Raw genomic sequence first — 21,314 nt, 5'->3', positions numbered from 1 at the left:
CTCCTGGGTGTCTGTGTGCTTGGGGCAGCTGGCCTGAGCCACTGTGTGTTTGGAAAGTCACCTGCCTAGACAGGGAAGGGTTGGGCTGCATCTGTGGGTGCTGGTGGAAGGGAAGGATGGTTGATGCGTGCTGTGTTCTCTGAGCATTCTAGAGGACACTGGGGAACTTTTTCAGGGGAAAGGGCATCATTTGTTTTGCCCTTTAAAAGTCTTCTGATGGATAAGCCAAATGTTATATATCCATGGAGCAGAATATTATTTAGCCATGAAAAGGGGATCTGGCACAGATACACACAACAAATGCATGAAACCGTGGGGCCAAGGTGAAAGAAGCCAGGCACAAAAGGCATATAACCTGTGGTTCCATTTATACAAAATGACTAGGAAGGGCAAATCCATGCAGACAGAGAGTGGTTGCCAGGGAAATTTGGGGTTGGGGAGTGGCTGCTAATGGGTCTGTATTTTCTTTACAATGATGAAAATGTTCTGAACTTAAGTAATGGTGATGATTGTGCCACTTCATGACTATGCTGAAAATCAAAATCAGTGACTTTCAGATTTTACTATGTGAAAAAGAAAGGAAAGAAAGAGAAGGAAGGAAGGAAAGAAAGAAAGAAAGAGAAAGGAAGAAAGAGCCGGGCAGGGGGGCACATTGCTGAAAATCAAAATCAGTGACTTTCAGATTTTACTATGTGAAAAAGAAAGGAAAGAAAGAGAAGGAAGGAAGGAAAGAAAGAAAGAAAGAGAAAGGAAGAAAGAGCCGGGCATGGTGGTGCACGCCTGTAATCCCAGCACTTGGGAGGGAGAGGCAGGAGGATCGCTGTGAGTTCGAGACCAGCCTGGGCTACATAGTGAGTTCCAGATCAGTCTCAATTACATAGTGAGACCCTGTCTCAAAAAACCAACCAACCAACCAAACAACAACAACAACAAAAAAAAAACAGAAAGAAAGAAAGAGCAGGCACTGGGAAAGAAAAGTCATTATTGGATTATTGGGCTCAGGTCCCCTTTGCCCTCCGTGGTGTGGGTGCGGTGGCTGCAGGAGCAGCTTCTCTCCCGCCAGGGTCCCCCCGTCCTTGTCTATCGTCTGGTGGCTGATGACTCCTAGGCACCGCTTCCCAGGGAGGGTCCCCAGAAGCCCCCGTCCCTGGGCAGCACAGATGTGGACGCCTGACTCAGGCTCCTCCCGAGTCATTTGCTATCAGCCTTAAGAGGAGACCCCTCTCAGGGAGAGGGATGAGCGTTTGACTAACTCCAGGGAAGTGCAGGTGTGCGGGGAAGGTTTTTATTTCTCATGGATGGGCGTGTTCTTAGTGGCTGTCGCGCGCTAGGGAAGCAGGACCCCTTTCCACGAAATGGGGGACTGAGACCGGGAGGTGGCGGGCGTGTCGGACTGGACCTCCCGCAGGAGGGGTGTCCTCTCCCGGCCACTGCCTGTTTCTGCAGGTTGTATTCTGACTTTGGACGCTGCTGGAGGGAACCTGCTCTGCCTCGTTTCTGCTCCCTGGCCTGCCTCAGGGTTTGGAGTTGGAGGCAGAGACGCTGGCCTGCAGGGCTGCTGTCTTCCTGTCCCTCGGGGCTCAGCTCTGCCCCTTGTTGCCCACACCTCCCCCACTCCCTCTCTGCACCATGTGTGGCCTCTCCTGCTTCCCCTGGACCACAGCCCCAGCCTTCCAGAGCTGTTTGGTTGATGCTTCGCTCTTCAGGGTCCCCACTAGCCATTTTTTGCCTTCCGCCTTCGTGTTCTTTGGGGCCCTGGATACTGAGATTGTTACCGTCTTTGGATCTTTAGCTCCTGGTGCAGTAACTGTACACAGTCAGTGCTTACTAAGTGCTTTTGTATTGCACCAAACTGGTGCAGTATTTGGCCTTGTGAAGAGTGGCACTCAAATCAGCACGGAGATGACAGGCATGTGATTTGCTAAGAGCAAGGGGCAGCGTTTGTGACAAGAGGGGCTGGTGTCTGGCGTCCTGCTGGGTGGTTACACAGTCTCAGAGCTTCCTGTCCCTGAGCTGCCGTGGGAGCTGCCCGTTTCTGGCAGATCCTGTGGATTTCGGCCTTCCAGAAATGCGCAAATGGTCCAACTAGAAAGACTTTAAGTAGGGGCCATTTACAGAAGTGTGGGCAGGGCTCGAGCGACCATGAGAGGACACAAGGCACCCAGGGTGGCAGAGTGGGAAGTGGTTACCTCACAGCCAGAAAGGGGGAGCCCCAGAGTTGGGGCAGAGGGGCCCTGACATCCACTTCGATAGGGAAGGGACACAGCCCCTGGTAAACTGTTTCCAGGAGAGGAGGAAGGAAGGTCCTCCCTTCGGCCACACCTAGTGGGAGGCCTAGCGATGTAGTCAGTGGTCCGAAGGGCGGAGGCTGGAGCCTGCAGGGTCACGTGGTGACTCCCCGATCCCTGCCTCTTGCCCCCCTTCGGTTACCCGGGCTGTGACCAGCATCATGGCTGTCACAGAGAAGAAAGTGCCCTGGCACTAAAGCAGGACAGACAACCAGGTGGTCTTGACCGTGGCGAGGACGGGCGGCATTTACTGACGACAGGCCCTGAGTTACGATCGTGTGACACCCGTGTCACACCTTTACCTCTCTACAGCATCCCCCGAAGGCACCCACCGTCAGCATCCTTGTCCGCTTGGTGATGGGGAACGTGGGCGAAGGGAGCGTGGGCCGGCCGTACCCACCCGCCCTGCGGTCGGTGCCCGATGCCAACCCACGGCGCGGGGCGCTCTTCCCACTTCCCCTGCACTTGACCCGACTGAACCCGCCCAGGGGGACCCGGCTCAGGTCTCACTTCCTCCTGAGACCTCCAGCCCCTCCCACCTCCCACGTCGCTCCTGCGCGATGGGCGCCAGGTGACCCTCCCTGCCCCGGATGTCAAGCCCGCTCTTCTGAGCATGCGCGGCGCCGGCCCCGTTAGCCCCCGGGGCTGATCTTGGACCTCAGCTTTTCTTTGAACTCTTTGCTCACCCAAAAGGTTTCATGGGAGAGACGAGAGTAAAGGATTTATGGAGCCCGAGGCAGGGTTAAGGGAACCGTGTGAGGCCGGCCCAGCAAGGCGGGAAGCCACTGCCACTCCACGGCCAGAGGGCGCTGTCACTGGAGAGGGCCTCGGGTACAAGCTGCGGGGTCTGAGAGCCAGTTCTACGTGGGCCAGGGCGGTCAGTAAACCCTCACCGAGCCAACAGGGAGGAGTCTGGAGGAGGGAAGGGAAGAATAGGTCCTGGATGAGAGCCAGGTGGGTGCTTCCGGGCTGGCTGAGCATTTGGGGGCCACAGGAGAGGCCCTGTCCTGCTAAACCCGCAGTGTGTGAGCAGCAGTTCCCCTGAACCGGTGGATTTAACATTGGCTAAACGGATGCAGTGCAGGTGGACACTCGGGAGGCCAAAATAGACCAAGACTTCCTTCTTAGGGGCCAGGAGTGTCCATGAAGATTTCCCAGAAGGCCCCGGACTGTGGCGGAGTTCGGGGCACAGCACCCAACTCGCAGGCCGGAGGAGGCCCTGGGCTCCCAGCACTGCAGACAGCAGCAGCGACAAAACACACAACACAGACCTCTCGCGGGCCACAAACGCACCTGGGTCAGGCAAAATTTACCTGGAGGATCCCAGCAGTTTGGGTAATTGGCAGATGTGCTTCACCTTTGGAGATGAGGTCAAGGAGGGGTTTAACTGCAGGTCCCCCTTCCCCAGCGGTCACCCCAGTCCACTTACGGAGAGGTCCCCAGCCCGCTTCGGTGCGGGGTTGCTTAATCTCATTTGTTTTTTCTCTATTCCTATTTTTCTCTCCATTTTTTTCTCTATTCCTATTTTTCTGCCCACCCATGTTGGGCTACATCCTCTGCACACTGGACAGCAGATTGGGCTGGGGAGGAAGCGGTCAAAGGAGGTAAGGACAGAGCTTGAGAGCTGCTCACAAGCCTCTCTGGGTGGCTCCTGGGTGGCCCTCATGCGCCTTGGGATCTCCCTCCCTGCTTGCTCTGCCATCCGGGATGCCCTGTGTCCCCCGCCCCCTGAACTCCCACACATCCTCTGACTGAAACTCTGGTGTCATTCCCAGAAGCACCCTTTGGCTCTCCTCTTTGTCCTGGGAGGCATCAGGACTGCGGAGAACCCCATGGCGTACACCCCATCTTGAGTGTCTGTGGGTTTGACTGTGCCCGTGGGGGTGCCTGCCTCCACAGGGACTCAGAGGGGCTGTGGGGGCGCTGCTCCGGCAAAGCAAGCAGGGACCAGGGAGACCTTCAGGAGACCCTCATGGGTCTATGGAGCTGCAGGGACCATGATCCGGGTGGCGAGGCTTGACCTTGTGCTAGGACGTGTCTTCCGCATCTCTTCTTGGGGACCCAGTGGCTCAGGAATGGCTGGAGGTCAGAGGCCCAGGAGGGCACAGAGGTCAGGAGGGCTGGCTGGGGAAGCCTCCATTTACCAAAGGCAGGAAGGGATTCTGTCTCCAGTCGGGTGCCGGGAGCTTTTGCTTCTATTCAGGGGTCAGATGAGGCTTTGCTTTAGGTTTTAGACTCCCATTGTTCCTTTGTTACCCAGGTAAAGCAATAGAGATAAGAAGAGGAGAGGGGAATGACACAAAGGTCACCTGCAATCTCACCACTCATGGAGCATTTACAGTTTGGAACGTGGGTGCGGAAGTGCCCCAGCTAATCTGTATTTACAGAGTGGAATCAAGCCCTCCATGCGCGGCCTGCAGGGCGTGTGTTTTGTCCACTTAGGAAAATACAGGCTTCTGAATTCAGACTGAAGCATCCGCGCGAGCCCCTGCTGCTGCCGCCCATCCCCTAATGCCCTTCCCCAGAGGTAGCCCCCTTTGTAGTTGCCTGGTGTCCTCAATTAGGGAGATGTTTAGGAGAATCATGTTTGTGCGGTGGTGAGTTGTGACTGTTTGTGGTTGTGACTTGTGCAGATATCATGTGCTGGGCATGAGGAAGGTGAAAGGTGGGCTCGGAGGGACCTTTGGAAACAAGAGTGCATTTTGGTTGGATTTGTCCTAGGGAGCAGGTGAGTGACGGTGATTCCGCTCTCTCCTCCGGGGTGGGGTGGGGTAGAGGGCACAGGGGGAGGCAGCTGAGCAGGGGTCGTAATAGCTGATGGGGCCGCTGTCTCAAGTACCCTGACTTGACTAAACTAAAAGTTAGCATCTGTTAGTCCCCTTCCTTTGCGTTTTAAAAAAATTTTTTTTTTCTTTGAAAAAAATCTACATCGCCAATCTGAGCAAAGTTGCAGAACTGGACTAGGAGCTGTCAGTGTCAGATTTGGTTCTGGTTTTGTTTCTGACTATGCAATCTTGGGGCTGTTCCTTTGCTTTATTTTATTTTATTTACTTATCTATTTACAGTTATTATTGCAGTGCCAGGGATCAAACCCAGGGGCGTGCTCACGCTAGGTGAGTGCTCTAGCACTACTTTTTTTTTTTTTTTTTTTTGGATTGAACCCAGGGCCACATCCCCAACCCTTATTTATTTATTTATTTATTTATTTATTTATTTTTGAGACCACATCTTGCTAAGTTGCCCTGGCAGGGCTTAAACTTGCAATCCTCCTGCCTCAGCCTCCTGAAGTGCTGGGATTATAAGTATCCACCACTGCTCCTGGCCCTCCTTAATTTTTAGATCCCATTTTTCTTATCCATAGATTAGTGGTTCTCAGCCCTCAAGATACAGTCAAATCATTGGGCAGTTTAAAAAAAAACAACAACAAAAAACCTGAACCCAGGGCCCTACTCCAGATCAAGTGTATCAGAATTTGGGGGGGGTGGAACCTGGGAATATTTTTGGTTTTTAATTCAGCTAACATTTAGAATCCCTGGATTTGAATCATCCTGATGGCTTATCTTAGCCTGGTTTTATTTAGGCTGCCCAGTTGCTCCGACAACTCTGTGTCCTGTATTATATAATTGTGTTCCTTGTAAATACTGTGCACCAACGTTATAAACATCTCACATACCAAGAACTCTTTTTTTTTTTTTTAAATGAGAAACTCCCCATAATTCTTATCAGCCTCCTGATCTAATGCCAACATCCTGCATCAATAAATCAGTCATAAATTTAGTAAAGCATCACATCATTTTTGACCCCATTGAAAGCCTGGGCTTTGATCTTGAATTTCTCTTTCCTTGGTTTTGCACAGCTGCTGCCTGCAGCCCGCACCCCCCAACACACACACACCAAGACTCCAAAGACTGACACGTTAGGAATGCAAGCGGCACTGGAAGTGTTTTGCTAGAAGCGCTGAAGAGGATACCGTGAGCTCCAAAGGAGCAAAGCCACCTCGGGAGGCTTATCGGATCTCAGCTCTGCCTGCAGTGGGAGGGGGTTTAAAGAGGCTTGGTGCCGTTTTATCTCTACTATTGAAGTTTTTGGTTTTTGTCTCTTCCTAAATGAGTCATTTATTTAAAAAAAAAAAAAAAAAAAAAAGGAACCTGACTCGGGGAGGGAGTGGGGAAACCACTGCGGGTAGGGGCAGGCCGTGCTGGTGATCACACTGCAGGCGTGCGGAACTGGGCCTGTCTTCGTGGGGGTGGGGGCAAGGCACGGGGGACAGGCCCTGCTGCGTGGGCAGGACTGGCATTGCTGTTATTCACTAGAAGGGATTTTGCGGGGGGACTGAGTATCAAACTTGGATCCTTGCGCTTATGAGGCAGGCAGCAGAACCGAGGAGCTAAATACCCAGCCCTATTGATGTTATTTATTTAGCTTTGTGGCACTGAGGACTGAACCCAAGGCTTTTGGACTGAGCTGCATCCCCAGTCCTTTTGACTTTTTTACTTTGAGACAGGACCTCACAAAGTCACCCTGGCTGAGAATGAACTTGCAGTCCTCCTGCTTCAGCCTCCCAGAGGGCTGGGATTCTAAGCCTGCACCCCCACGCCTGGCTTGATATTGTTTATTCATTACCAAGTACTTACTGGCGTCCATCCACCAAGTTTTTGTCCACAGGTGCTGGAGAGATGGTGGCCCCAGGAAAAGACTTCTAGGTTCCCCTCGAGCTGGGACATTGATCCACGTCCCCAGATTCCTGCTCTCAGAAATCAGTCAACTGAAGTTAGACAGTTCTGCCTTGGGGTGAACCTCACAAGTGGTGTTAGTGCTGGGTGAGGCATCAGAGGGGAAGGCTGTGGCAGGCTGAGGTTGCCCCATGGTGTGCAGAGAGACTGGGCCACCACAAAGAGAGGCAGGACCTCTGTGCGTCACTTCCTCTTTCTGTCTGAGGCCTCCTGGCTGAAAAGGGACCCCATGCACCCCATCACCCTGGCCCCTGTGCTGTGTAGAATGCCCTGTCCTTGGTGCCCAAGAGAGAGTGGGACAGGTCACACGTAGTCGCTTCGGAGAATGAAGCAGTGCATGCAGGGTGGCCCATGTTGTCCCACTCTGAGGCCAGAGTGTGACCTGCTGCAATGGTGTTTTCCAAGTTTGTCACCGACTTCCTGTTGGGCAGGGTCTGAGGTCCAGGTGTCCCCTTAGGTTGAGGCTTCCCTCACACCAGCCTTGGCATGACCTCTCTGTTCCCTTGCTGACTCTTTTGGTGTTCTTAGGTTTTTTTGAGGTAGAGTCTCACTATGTTGCCCAGGCCAGCTTCAAACTCGTGATCCTCCTGCCTCAGCCTCTTCCTGACATTGGCCTCGCTTCCTTGCAAATGTTGGTCTTGCTCCTCTGACTCATGGAAAATGCTCTGTCCTTTCTGGACCTGTCTCGCTTAGTGAGGCCAAGAGAGCCGGAAGTCTGAAGGCTGGAAGGAGGGAGGGAAAGGACGTGAAGTGGCCCCTTATGTAGCGCCGTGGTGGATCTTTTTATTCACTTCGTTTTATTTGGGCCTTGCACCAACCTTTGCAGAGCCAGACCCAGAGAGAGCAGCACCAGGCTGAACAGCTGCTGGGGGGCAAGGTGGGGGTTTGATCCCGGGCCTGACTCCCATTTCTTGTTACCTCAGTCACAAGGAGCTCTCAGCAAGCAGCACTGCCTTTTTTCCCAGGCCCTTTGTCACTCAAGGCCACCCTTTTCTCTGCTCCCTGACTCCCATCTCTCCCGCTCATCCTCCCCTGTGGCCCTGGAACCCCAGATGGGTTGGGTGGTGGTGCAAGGTGATCAAATCTGATTTCCCGGAAGTGAGGCCGTTTCTTTCTCACTTCCGGCACCCAGTCCTGGCTCAGGGTGACAATGAGCCCTCCACTCAGCCAGGGCTTTCCCATGATGAGCTCTCCCCTGGAGGAAGAAGTCAGGCCATCTGTCTGTCCTTGATCACATGTGAAAGGGGGCTGAGCAGGAACACTAAGACCCTGAATCTGCAGATTCGGGATAAGGGAACACCCAGTCCAGCTGTCCTCCTCCTCAGCATAGCTCTTAGCAGCACAACTCATGATAGCTAAATCTAGATGTCCATCAGCAGATGAATGGATAAAGCAAAGGTGGTGTTTACACGCAGTGGAGTATTACTCTGCCACAAAGAAGGATAAACTTAAATCATTGTAGGAAAGTGGATGCACCTCAAAGCCACCATGTTAAGTGAAATAAATTAGACACACAAGCTTAAATATCATTGGTTTCTCTTAATGGAGACAAATATAAAGAGCACTAAAAGAGATACAGTGGTACCTTGGTTCATGAACTTAATTATTTCTGTGATTCTGGCCACAGACTGAATTGGACATGAACGAAATCAAAATCAATGGTTAGGTTCATTGCGGACCTTATGGGGAAAGAATTAAGTTTGAGAACCGAGGTACCACTGTAATAGGAAGTAGGGACATAGATCTGTCTCAAATGCGAAGGAGAACAAGAGATGTGGGAGCGGGAAGGGACATAAAAAGAATATAGATGTGTTATGTACATGAACCAACTTCCACGATGAGTGTGACCATTAGGTACTTCAAATCTGGACTAATACAAATAAAGACTAAAAAATAAAGAAGCTATCAGACCCTTGGCCTCCTCCAGGCAAAGCGCAGGTGAGCTCCCCACAGCTTCCCAGGGCCACACCCTGCCCCCCTCCTCCCAGTTTCTCTGCATTTTCTGCAAACCCTGTGCCCTTCAGTCACGTGGCACCAGACTTGCTCTGTGGGCCACGGAGGCCCTGTCAGTGGTCCCCAGGCGTGTGCAGGCTCCACCAGCAGCTTGCCCAGGCTGAGAGCTGGGTCATGTGAGGGAGCTGGGGACCCGGGGTGCCCCTCGGTGGCAGCAGAAGGTGGCTGGAAGCGTGGCGATCAGGTGTCTCCAGGGCCTTTCCCTGTGAGGACTCGAGGCAAGGATTAGTTCAGGCCCCTCGGTCTTCCCGTGGTGTCCCCTGCACACGTCTCTCTGGGTCTGCATTTCTCTGTTTTATGAGGACCCCAGTCCCGTGGGTTTAGGGTCCGCGCTCTCCATCAGCACAACCGCAATTTCAGTCATTGCTTCTTGAGGTGACCCCTCCCCAACTATGTCTCTCTTGAGCTCCGAGGGGTTAGAGCCTCAGCATACAGTTTTGGGGAGACCCGTTCTGCCCGTACCGTGGTTCAGCCTGCAGTGCGTGGGAAGGTAAGGCTGGAGGTCAGGTTACTACGGTAGTGCATGGGGCACCTGCTAGCTTGGACCCCAGCGGTAGTGGCGGAGGCGGCTCGAAGCCAGAGCTCACAGCACTTGCTGGTGGCTTCGCTGGGGGATCAGGTGTAGCATAAGAGGAATGAAGGAGCCCTGAGGACTCTTGGTTCAGGGGCTTCCTCAGTGACTGGGGCCTGGGGTCTCCCTGGGCGGCCCCGCCCAGATCATCCTTCCTTTTCCCTTGCGTCAGTCACCACGTCTCCTGAACTCAGTGTTTGGGTCCCTCCCGCAGGCCCCGGCTCCGGAGGATGCGGAAGGAGGAAGGCGCCAGAGCAGCCCGGCCCTGAGCACACCACCCTCGCCTCCCGCAGCAGGTACCATCTCTGGGGTTCTTGGCACCAGCCCAGTGTGTGGCCGAGGGGTGGGCATCATTTCTCTGACCTTGGGGTTTCGGAAATTCCCAAGAGGGGGAGGAGGGCTGCTCTGGGCCTCTTTCCTAGAATCTGCACATGGGAGTTCAGTGTCATCCAGGATGGGGCAGAGGGCATCCTGTCTTGTCTCCCTCTGCAGAGAGGTTGCACATAGTTAAGAATCCATTGCTGGGTATAGTGGCACAGGCCAGGAGGCTGAGGCAGGAGGATTGCTGGGAGTTTGAAGCCAGCCTGGGTTATTCAGTGAGAACTTGTCTGAAAACCACAAACAGGGCTGGGAATTTGACTCAGTGGTTCCGCCGCCTACTTCACAAGCACAAGGTCCTGAGTTCGATCCCCAGTACCAAAAAAAAAAAAAACACAACAAAGGGTTGGGGATGCAAGTGCAAGGTTCTGAGTTCGATCCCCTGTACTGGACGGAGGAAAAAAAAGAAAAGAAAATGCTTTTAAACCAACAACAAAAAGAATACAAAGGACAGAGGCCCTGTGTGTTGAGAAGGATTTGGAATGGCTGGGTCTGTGGAGAATCGCAGCAGAGAGGCCGTGGGATCCCACAGAGAGGGCCAGGGCCCATTCTTGAGGATCTCCCACTGGCCCCGGGGCTTCCTAGTCATTTCGCATACCGTGGGCTGTTCTGGGCTCTCTTTACCTCTAGGAAATGCGTACGTAGCCAGCATTCCTCGGTCGGGTCCAACACAGGTGCTGGTGGGGGTCGGTACATTTATGTGGAAGTGGAATTTTAATTTCTTCTTTTCCTATAAACCCCGACTGAGCAAGAGGCATCTCTTTCTCGCACCCTCTTAGTGACAGAGGTGGTGGCGAGGGTGGGGGCTCGGTGTGTGCACCGTCCCCCTCATTTGACTGGGGCTCAGAGTTGATTGCTTTAGTTTATCTTTTCTTTTTATTGCACCTGATTGTGGTTTGATTTTTAAGCTACTCCTGGGTCAAGCAGGAAGCAAGTGCTCCCTGACCTAGGGTAATTGCAGTGCTAAAGGGAGTGCTTTTATTTTTTGTTGTTTTTGTTTTGCAGTACTGCTGAGCCACATTCCCAGCCCTTCTTTTTATTTTGAGACCGGGTCTCACTAAGTGGCCTAGGTAGAGATTTTCCTGCCTCAGCCTCTCAGAGTGCTGATGACTGGCATGCACCCCTGCTCCAGCTCCGAAGGGGTTCTCCACTCTGGTGAGAGTCGGGAACCCTCTCCTTCTCATCCTCAGAAGACCCGGGGGCCGGTGGCCTGCCCACAGCCACACAGTTGTTCACCGCAGTGGTTTGAAACCCTGTGACATTTGACCCCAGATGTTCAGGACAGCTGAGAAGCTGTAGGAGGGCCGGGAAGGGCTGCAGATGGCACTCGGGTGGGCCCGGTCCTGGAGTAGGCATGTCGGGGTGAGGGGCCAGCAAGCTCAGGTTTTGGGGTGCAGACTGCCACCTCTAACTGAGTCCACGTGTGGCAGGAGGGGGCGGGGACCTCTCTCAGGCCTCTTCTTGCTTTGTTTGGTTCTTTGAGACAGGGTCTTGCTATGTAGCCCAGGCTGACCTTGAATTTGTGGTGATCCTCCTGCCTCAGCCTCCTGAGTGCTAGGATTATAGGAGTGTGACACCACGCCTGGCTCTCAGGCCTCTTTTATGAGGATGTTAACCCTGCCTCCTCATTACCACTGGGAGGCCCCATCCTGATAGCATGGCCTTCCAGGTTAGGGTTTCAGCACGTACATTTCAGACCGGGGATGCTCTTGGTTCTTTCCCCTTTATCAGTTTGGATTCTTTGAGACCTGAAAGCTGAACAGCAAACCCAAAGACCCTTGGAGAACACAGGGGGGTTAGGGAGCTCACGCAGTCACGGGGTGCAGGGAGAAGGTGACCCAGCAGCTCAGCAGTGCCCTAAATCATCCAGTTTCTTCCCATCTCTCCTCTGCTTCCCCTTTCCTGGGTCCCTTCTCTCTCAGGCTGGTGTCTATGTGGGAACGGGGAGGCCAGGGGTATACAGTGGGGTACAGAACTCCGGGTGCTGTTGGGGAGGAGGGACATGGTACTGAGGCGCCGCAGCTGACAGCTACTGTACCGCGTCGTCTCTGGAAGCGGTTTACCAATTTGGACTAATCTTGGGGAAGGAGACCGAGAGGAGACCCCCTGCTCACGAGCCAAAGTCTGAATTTTAAGATGTTCTAAGACAGTGTAGTTTCAGGCAGAATCTCCCCAAACTGTTCCGGTTAAGAAGCAGGCGGTGTGTGTTTTGCCGTCTCTCTTAAGGCACGGGATCTTCTAATAGGTTAACTGTGCCTTCCACAGTCCTCTTTAAGTTCTAATTTGCTTATTCAACCTTTTTATAGCTTATGTAAACACTAAACTCAAATTCTGGGCTGGTGGAGATTAAATTACAGTAATGAGGCTCCTCATTTATAACCACTCCTATAAAATGGGAGTAAGAATAGCACCTACTTTATAGGTTTGCTGTGAGGATTAACTGAGGTAATCCAATAAAGTGCTTAGCCCAGTGGCTGGCCCAATAAATGTTACCTTTATTAGTGTCATATATCTCAAAATACTGTCAGCTTTATGTGTTTATGTGCATGTTTAATCTGGGAAATTAACTCTCTTCACAACAAATATATTGTCCGCCACTGATTAGCTCTGTTAGGGATGAGGTGAATAAGTGTATTAAAATATTTATGGATTTATTTTTGTTTTACTGAAGTTTTTTATTAGAATTCATTTGGAGGAAAGCCTAAATAAAGAAGAGCTTAAGGAGCCTACAGTTGAGTTAAAAGGTAGTTATAATCCCTGGAAAAGAGGGATTTTTAACATTTCATGGCAATATGTCCTTTAATGCCAACAAAAGAGTGGGAAGGACATAGTCTAAGAATAAAACCTAAGTCTTTGAACTGAAAATACTCAGCTTTAAGAATAATTTAATACCCTGTTCTTATTTTTCTGACATCACCTCTGAAAATGCTGTCAGGGTGGCAGCATGGTACTGTCCCATGCATCAGAGGTGTGGAGAAGCAGCTACAGGAGGGGAGTGATGTGTGACGTGCAGTTGTTGGAGAAAATATACCTTTTGACTGGATTTGAAGGTTAAAGTTGAGGGAGAATTCAGTTTAATGCAAATCTTGATGAATCCAATTCGTTGTATAGAGAAAGAACTATTTACTCACCAGTTATTAACAGAATTGTTAGTTTAATTTTCTACGAGCAGGAAGGGAGAGAATCTCCTGATACCTAAATAGTTCACAATGCTAGGTTTGGTCTGAGAGCTCCAGAAAGGAGGGGGCGATCCCAGGCCACGCCTCAGAGTCTCGGGAAAGTGTTAGTTACCTTAGTCAGTTTGGGTTGCCATCACTAAATGCCACAGACTGAGGGGCTTCAGCAACAGAAATTGATTCTTCCTAGTTGTGGAAACTGGGAAGGCCAAAATCAAGATGCCCAGCGTGAAAGGTTTCCTTCCGAGGCCTTTCTTGTGGTGTATTAGTGGCCGCCATCTTGCTGCGTGCTTCCCTGACCTCTTCCTTGGATGGCCTTGGAGACAGGAAGCTCTGATGTCTCTTCCTCTTCTTAGAGGGGCACTAACCCTGTTATGGGACTCTCCCCTCATGATGGCATCTAAATCTGACCACCTCCCAGAGGCCTCGCCTCCTAATACTCCTGTTGGAGGTCAGAACGCCAATATATGAATTTGGACGGACATTAACAGTGAGTCCGCAACAACTCTAAGTCTTCATTTGGGCTCCCCTTGAAGTGCTTCCACAGTTACTGGTCCTGGAGCTCTGCAGTAGAGAAAAGACTTGTGGGATGAGTTTTTATTGCTGTGAAAGAGAGGAAAAATTCTAAGGCTGAGGTAGGTGAGTGACTAGAACGTGAGGTGACCTGGGGCTGGACAGGTGATCTTGTCTGCCCAGACCTTAGGTTTCTGTATGCCAGTGTGAAAGATATGGTTGCTGAACTTGGTCACCTTCAATGAAATGTAGATGGTAGAACATTGTATACTCCCTGACCACCTTCTCTAGTCTCTTTTACAGCCTCCAAAAAGGAGACTCTTGGAACCGAAGCCTGGGAAGTGGTTTCTTCTTAAAACTTTATCGTCTGGGGCATTTGCTCCCTTTTTTATAAGAAAAGGAAGGCAGTAAATTAATGCACAGTGTTCCACTAAGGACGAATACCTCGCACGTCTTGTTAAATGTGGACAGACATGGTTGTGTGCACATGGGGATACCCTCGTGCCCCGGTGACAGGTGGACTACTTCATATAAGACAGGGCCTGATAATCCTTTAAACTCTCAAGAAGCAGATAATTTCCACATTATATAAACTGTTCGAAGATTTAGACAAAAGATAGAAAACTTCCAGATGGTTCTTTCAAGCCAAAATGACCTTGATATGAAAGCTGGCAGGTCCCCAAAGGAAGTCTCTCCATGAGGCTGATTTAGGAATGTAAAAATTTTAGATAAAATTCTAGCAAATAGATTTAAACAGTAAAATATGTGAAACGGAAGGGGAAGTAAAAATGGTTAAGATGTGAGATATATAAATATGTGTGTGTGTGTATAAATACATATATATACTCCCCAAAATGAATATAATTATGTATCACAAACATATGCTAATAAAAAATAATGTGAATGTTCTGCCATAACCATACTGATTCACATACAATGATGAGGTAAGAAAAACACATAATAACATAATGAATCTCCAAAATGTATGCAAGCAATCAAACTTCTAATATTTTACAAACTACTTAGAAATATATATAATGACCTTTTTTTTTTTGAGACAGGATCTCACTATGTAGTTGAGACTGACCTGGAACTCACTATGTAGCCCAGGCTGGTCTCGAACTCACAGCAATCCTCCTGCCTCAGTCTCCCGAGTGCTGGGATTACAGGTGTGCGCCACCACATCCAGCTATGACCATTTCTAATATAATAAGGCAGATGAAATTGATCCAGCCCACTGGCATTACAATGACTGGTGGTGAGACACTAAAGGCGTCATCGGTCACTGTCTTGGTTACTTTTCTCCTCACTGAGCCCAAATACCTGACACTCACAACCGTAAGGAGGAGAGATTTATTTTCACTCGTTGTCTGTAGAGGTTTCCGTCCATAGCCAGCTGGCTTCAAGGCAGGGTGGCATGACAGAAGGGCCTGGCAGAGGAGAAACAGTCCATGGCCTGGAGACAGGAAGCAGAGAGGAATCAAGGGAGGAGGAGGGTGATAGACTTCCAGGCCACACCCCCAGGGACTCACCTCATCCCACAAGGCTTTGCTTCGCAACGTTTTAAGACTAACCCACTGATGAGTATCACACCCCCATGGTCCAGTTGCCTCCCAAAAGCACTGTGTTTGAAAGCATGAGGTTTTGGAGGAGGGTGTGTAGATATAAACATAATAGTCACCAATAAGTTCAAAACAAGACAGGCGCAAGAACATTGTTTTAGTCAAAACAGAGTCATCAGCTAGTAACTAGGAGAATAAATAGTGCAAAGAAAAGAATAAAGTTATCGTGAATTATGATTTGATTTGTCTAGTTGTAGCCAAGTACGGTGGTGCACACCTGTAATTCCAGCAGTCACGAGGATGAGGCAGGAGGATTTCTGTGATTTTTGAGGCCAGCTTGGGCTACAGAGTGAGTTCAAGGCCATCCTGAGCTACATAGTGAGACCCTGGCTCGAAAACAAAGAAAATAAAAATAAATTGCCTAGTTGTAGACCAAGGAGCCTTTAGGAGCTTAACTGAAACACCGGCTTCTAAGTACTAAGATGAAAAATAAGCATTTGAATGTCTCTGAAGTTAGTTCCTGAATCTTACACTATTCCGAAAGTAGCATCCGAATGTTTAAAATTTCACAAGGTGGCTGTGTGTATTTGGAAGAATAAGTAGATGGGAGCATCAGAGGAAATTCTGAAAATGATTTTTTGGGGGAGAGGAACTAGATCGAATGGATTTCAAAATGGATAGCATTACCAGATATTAAAATGTGATATGAGGCCTTTGTAATTAAAACACTGCAGTGCTGTCCTAAGAGGAGGGAAACAGAGAAGTGAGCTGGGGTAGCTCAGAAATAGACTGTGGCATAAATAATTTAATAAATCATAAAGCAGTCATCGCAAATCAATGAGGAAGGGAAATTTATTCAATAAATAATTCTGATGCCTCATTAGCAATTTGGAAAAAGTCATTTTGGCTTCACCGAAATGAATTACAAATGGATTAAGCCATTAAAGTGCAAAATGTAGAGGCACAGAAAAATCTATAGAATTGAATAGTGCCTGAGAAACAAAAGGAAAACATTGGAAAGGAAAAGGACAGTTAGTCAAATTACAGAAAATGAAAGATTTCCGCGTGTAAAGACAATGATGAGGAAACAAAGACCAGGCAAAGATTGGAAGTAACTGGCCGAATTCGTCTCTTTATAATATGAACTGCTTCGGTTCAAAAGAGAGGTACAAGAGCTTGGTGGGACACTTGAGTAGATAACTAAATGCAACAGTAAGCAAATATCTGGAAAGAGTAAGTTCAAATTAAGAGATAACTCAGATTAAAATGGTAAAGTGTTATTTTAACATATGAGCCGAAAAAGACTTCTTTAACGGTAATCTCCAATTCTAGTGATTTGGGGGAGGGAGATTGTAAAGAAATTATACATTATTTTGAAGAGTCTTGTTATTCACTCATACATTTTGATCCAGTAATGCCATTTTCATGGATCTCCTCCCATCCCCCACGAAGGAAATAAACCAAAATATTTAGTAAACGGTTTAAACAAAGATCCTTCCCTAATGCATTATTTATAAAGCAAACACACACGTTCACACACACACACACACACACACAATAGTGTCTGACAGTTGAATAACTATAAAATATTAGTTCTCGCAATACATTTCTCTACAATAATTAATAATTACTTTGAAGATATTTATCAGTGAGACAGGGTATTTACAATGTTATTTGATGTGCAGAGGTTACGGCGTAAATTATGTCACGGTCCACTGTGCGACGGAGCTGTGTGGCAGTGCTGTCCGGATGAATGAGCTACGGCTGCTCATGACACGGAGGAACCTCAGGAAGAGAGATGTTAGGGGGAAAAAAAGCAAAAAGCAAACCCAGGCATTGTGCCGTGTGGTTCCAATTATGTACAGTTGGGATGCGTGCAGAACTTAACAATACAGGGCTTGGATGTCCGTAGGGGTGCGGCACGACCTAGAAGAGGACGGAGAGAGGGCAGATGAGGATTCGGGATGGAGAGGAGAGAGGACAGGAGGGGACGGAGGAGGGGGTGGTATCAAGGGAGCTGGTGGAACTCTCTTCCTTCAGCTGTGCTGTGGACGCACATATATATGTCTTTGGCATTTTTATACCCTTCCCGTGTGGTATAAATACTTTAATGTATTTGTGTTAACTAAAAGAACATTAAAACCCATATTTAGTGACTCGCGATTATGTAGGAAATGTGTATCCCCGATAAAGGGCGTAAGGGCTGTGCTTCTGGGGTGAGGTGACGTGATTCGTCCTTTGCTGTTTTCCCATTTCCTAGCTGTCCGTGATGTGCTTCCATCCCATCTTTAAAAGAAAGACAAGACCTGGGTGAAGGGTGCTGCTGCTCCGAAGGTCATGGGCTTCCCCACCCAGGGAGAGGTGAAGTTGGGTTTAAGAGGCAGAAGGGAGGTGTTCAGAAAAACAAGGCTGTCCCCAGCGAGTCAGCAAGAAAGCTTTGATCCAGGTTGTCTGCAGGAAAACTTTGGACACCCAGTCTTCATGAACGGCTGCTGGAATGGATGCAGAGGGAGGGCTGGCAATCTGTGGGTCCCTTTGCCTTTTTAAACTTTATTGGTTTTGTCTACTTATAACTACAGTGTGATTGGTTTGAAATACTCTTATGAGGAATAATAGAGCCAGAAGCTGACTAGGCACTAGAATTATAGCTCATGCTAAAGGAAGTACTTCAGGCTACGTTAAAGGACACCGCCAGAGCTGGGCCTGGTGGTACACGCCTGTAATCCCAGGACTCTGGGAGGCTAAGGCAGGAGGGTTGTAAGTTTGAGTCCAGCCCAGGACACTTAAATTAATAAATAAACTGAAAAGGGCTGGGATGTAACTCAGTGGTAGAGCGCTTGCCTAGCTTGTTCGAGGCCCTAGGTTCAGTCACCCGTGCTAGAAAAACAAAACAAGAAAACAACTGGGATGGAACCAGGAACTTCTGTCAGACACACGACCTATGTGTTTCTTTAGTAAATAAATGTCACAGAAAAGAGGCTGGAGAACAGTAGGTAATAAATTTTAAAAGACTCAAGAGATTCACCAGTGGGATGTAATAAATCTTGTTTGGATTCTGATTTTCAATAATTGTAAAAAGGCATTTATGGGATAATTGGGGAAACTGAGTATTTGATAATACCAAAAATGTTCATTTTTAGGTGAGATATTGTATTGTAAAGATAGATATTACAGTATTTACAGATAAATGAGATATTAGATATTTCTTTTCAAATAATACAGTGGAGGGTTTGGCTATGTTAGGTAAAAAAGTCCATAGATAGGTAGGTGTGGATGGATGGATAGATAGATAGATAGATAGATACGCAGTTATATGGAACATAAAGATAATACAATATCATCCAGGTATGATTTTTTTTTTTAATACTGGAGATTGAACCCAAGGCCTTCACACTGAGCTACATCCCATCTCTCTATTTTGACTGGGTCTTGCTCAGTTACCCAAGGTGACTTATGACCCTTCTGCCTCAGCCTCCCAGAGTGCTGGGATTACACACGTGTGCCACTAGGCCCAGATCGAGTAAGATTGAAGCCGAGTGTTGGTTACATATATTCTAGCTATTTCTGTGCATGTTTGAATTTTTTGTAGTAAAACAGACTATCAAATAAAAGTAACATGTGTTCATAGTTGAAAACTTTATAATTTAAAATATAAAGAAGAAAATGAAAGCTACTCATAATCCCACTCCCCAGAGATAACTGCTACCAACACTGGAATGAAAATTCTGGGCCGGGGATTTAACTGAGTTGTTCCGCTGCTTGCCTTGCAAGTGCAAGGTCCCGAGTTCAATCCCTGGTTTAAAAAAAAGAAATTTTTTTTCCAGTACTTTTTCTGTATACATTTATAACCCAGGTAATTACAGCACATATACATTTTCAAGCAATAAGTAAATGAAACTGCCTGTGTTGCTTTGTATCCTTTTTTACATAATGAGTACTTAGGTACATTAATACATTTATATCTTTTTCTTTTGGGTACCGGGGATTGAACTCGGGACCTTGTGCTTGTGAGGCAGGTGGCAGAAACATTTACATCTAATTTTAATGGTGTATATCATCTTGCTATATGAACACACACACACACTCTATCATGTAGTTAACCAGACCTCATGGGTGGATATCTAAATCATTTCTTTGTGTTCCCTTTCAGACATCTCTGTTGAATACTTGTTTATTGCTTTTCACAAATACCTAGAGGTCAAGGAATTTTTAACAGTGTTTTTCCATGTTGTGCCCAATTGCTCACTGGAAATGTGACAAAGTAGTAAACCAGTTTTTGCAGTGTATATCACCATTCAGTTTCACTATAATCTCTGTGGCATTGGGTCCTGCATTTACAATATTGTGGAAGTTTGCCAATCAGATGGATGGTCTCGTTTTAATTTGCATTTATTTGATTACTAGTGAGTTTGGAAATATTTTCTTATGTGTATACACCATTTGTGTTTCTTATTTTGTAATGAGGTGCTTATGTATTTTCCCTCAATTTTCATATTTATCGTTCATTGATTCACAGGGGCTCTTTATACACATTAAAGGATTCTAACATTTCATACAGAAATTGCAGCTGCTGTTCCTAATTTATTGTTTGTGTTTTAACCTTGCAGTGCTTTTGTTTTGTTTTGTTTTGTTTTGTTGGTACCAGGGATCGAACTCAGGACCTTGCACTTGTGAGGCAGGCGGTGGGTACCACTGAGCTGCATCCCTGGCCCTCTTGCAGTGTTTTTGAACAAGGATCTGTCTAGAGTTATTTTATTTTTAATTTATTATTATTTTGTGTGTGTGGTACTAAGGATTGCAGTAGCTGTAGAAACAAGTAAAATTCCAAATTGCTGCTTCGCATAATACAGGTTTGCTTCTCACTCAGTGCATTATAGGTGTTCCTAATTGGCGGCCACTCCAATAGAGTGATTTAGTGGCCCAGGCTCCTTCCTTCCTATGGCTCTTTCATTCCCTAGGGCCTTGGAGTCTTCCCAGTCCACTTGGCAAATGAAGAGACCATGAAGAAGGTACCTGAGGGAGTGGCCATATGGCACCCCCCAGGCTCATGGGATTCTGGGAAATGTAGTCCCTGGCTGAGCAGCTGTTTTTCAGTGAATCTCTTGGAAAGAGAAGTGTGAATATTTGTTGGACATTGAGTTGAATCTGCCATGACTGTATATTTATAATGTATAAGAGGTAGATAGTTGCTTTGTGAAATGGAATCACTTAATTCAGAGCATTGTTTTCGTGGACATTTTTCTATCCTTAAATCTTTGTCAAGAACTGAAGTTTTAATATCTACGTATTATTCCTTGTATTAGTATTTAGTAATTTAATCATTTTTATATTATGGTAGAGTTAGGTTTTCTAGATTATTATGATTATGAATATTGCTGCCATAAATATCCTCATGCATGCATGAATCTTTGATAGTCCTCTGATTAATTCCATGGGGAAAATTGTTGGGAGTGAACTTGCTCAGTATTAAGGTGACTCACACCTATCATCTAATGGCCCTTCAGAAATGTGGACTGATTTACACTCTCATCCGTAGAGGTGTCTGAGGGTTCTAACTTCAGAGTACGCAGGATGATTGTGGGTATTACACTTGTTTCGGGTTTTGTCAGTTTGATAGTAGAAAACTGTATTGTATCGTTTTCATTTGGAGGCTTTGCTTACTAATGGGTTCAGACCTTTTTTCACAAAACTCTCAGTAGTGTGTGTGCGTGCGCGTGTGTGTGTGTGTGTGCGTGTGTGTACATTGCCTCTTTCAGTCCCTTCCCATTTTTATTTTGCAGTGTTTTTTTCCCAGTCATTTCCAAAGGAATTATATGCAATATATCCATTAACTTGTTATGTGTTGCAAATATTTTTATATAGCTTCTCCTTTCTTCGATTTTGCTCCATAACCTAATTTTCTTAGATTAAACTCTACAGTTGAAACCCTGATGTATGATATCACACCCACTGGATCTGTCTGGTGAGAGATTAATAGTTGGCTTTTTGCTTTTTATTTTTATTTTCTCAGTACTAGGGATTGAACCCAGGACCTCCATGCTGAACTACATCCCCAGGCTTTTTTTTTTTTTTTTTTTTTT

General features: G+C 47.6%; 1 protein-coding gene across 1 annotated transcript in view; it reads left to right on the top strand.

The window, feature by feature from the left end:
• Nucleotides 1-21,314, top strand: part of Trerf1 (transcriptional regulating factor 1) — a 177,019-nt gene that overhangs the window by 59,352 nt on the left and 96,353 nt on the right. The window contains exon 3 of the mRNA XM_033766636.1: nt 9,820-9,901. The gene's annotated coding sequence lies outside the window, so the exon portion shown is untranslated. The remainder of the gene's footprint in view (nt 1-9,819; nt 9,902-21,314) is intronic.

The sequence above is a fragment of the Fukomys damarensis genome, unplaced genomic scaffold, assembly GCF_012274545.1.
Source record: "Fukomys damarensis isolate Sample0158 unplaced genomic scaffold, DMR_v1.0_HiC HiC_scaffold_20, whole genome shotgun sequence".
In the NCBI taxonomy this organism is placed as follows: domain Eukaryota; kingdom Metazoa; phylum Chordata; class Mammalia; order Rodentia; family Bathyergidae; genus Fukomys; species Fukomys damarensis.
This window is presented reverse-complemented; position numbering and strand designations above follow the sequence as displayed.